Raw genomic sequence first — 506 nt, forward strand, 5'->3', positions numbered from 1 at the left:
TGGCCGGGGGGTGCAGGGAGGTCCGCAGGGTGCCGGGTTTGGGGGCGGGGGACTGCCCAGCTGCCCGGCCCCGGCGCTGTGTGCGCCGTGCCGGCCCCGCGGCCGCCGCAAGGTGCTGCCGCGCCCGGGGGGAGGCAGCAGGCTGATTTGCCAAATGATTATAATTGCCTTTTAGGAGCAGATAGCAAATTGATTTGCTTCCTTGTCCAAGGCCCATAATCGCTTCATCACTTTAAAATATTAATGCTATACTTCTTTGCTAGTTTCCCAATTACCCTAATTGAAGGCAAATTGGTTAAGAAGGTGCAATGCAGAGTATCAGGGGGTTTAGTTCACTCAAATGACAGTTTTAAACCTCCCTAATCCTATTAGCGCGCAAAGCTGCTAACGCTTAGAGACGCTGCGTCAGCTTACTGGGGCGGGGGGGCCGGAGGCGGGAGTCGGGCCGGGGGGCGGCCGGGGGCCACCGGCCTCACGTGACCAGCTCGGCCGGGGATTTATCACTT

The sequence above is a fragment of the Corvus brachyrhynchos genome, unplaced genomic scaffold (genome assembly GCF_000691975.1).
Source record: "Corvus brachyrhynchos isolate BGI_N302 unplaced genomic scaffold, ASM69197v1 scaffold130, whole genome shotgun sequence".
NCBI lineage: Eukaryota > Metazoa > Chordata > Aves > Passeriformes > Corvidae > Corvus > Corvus brachyrhynchos.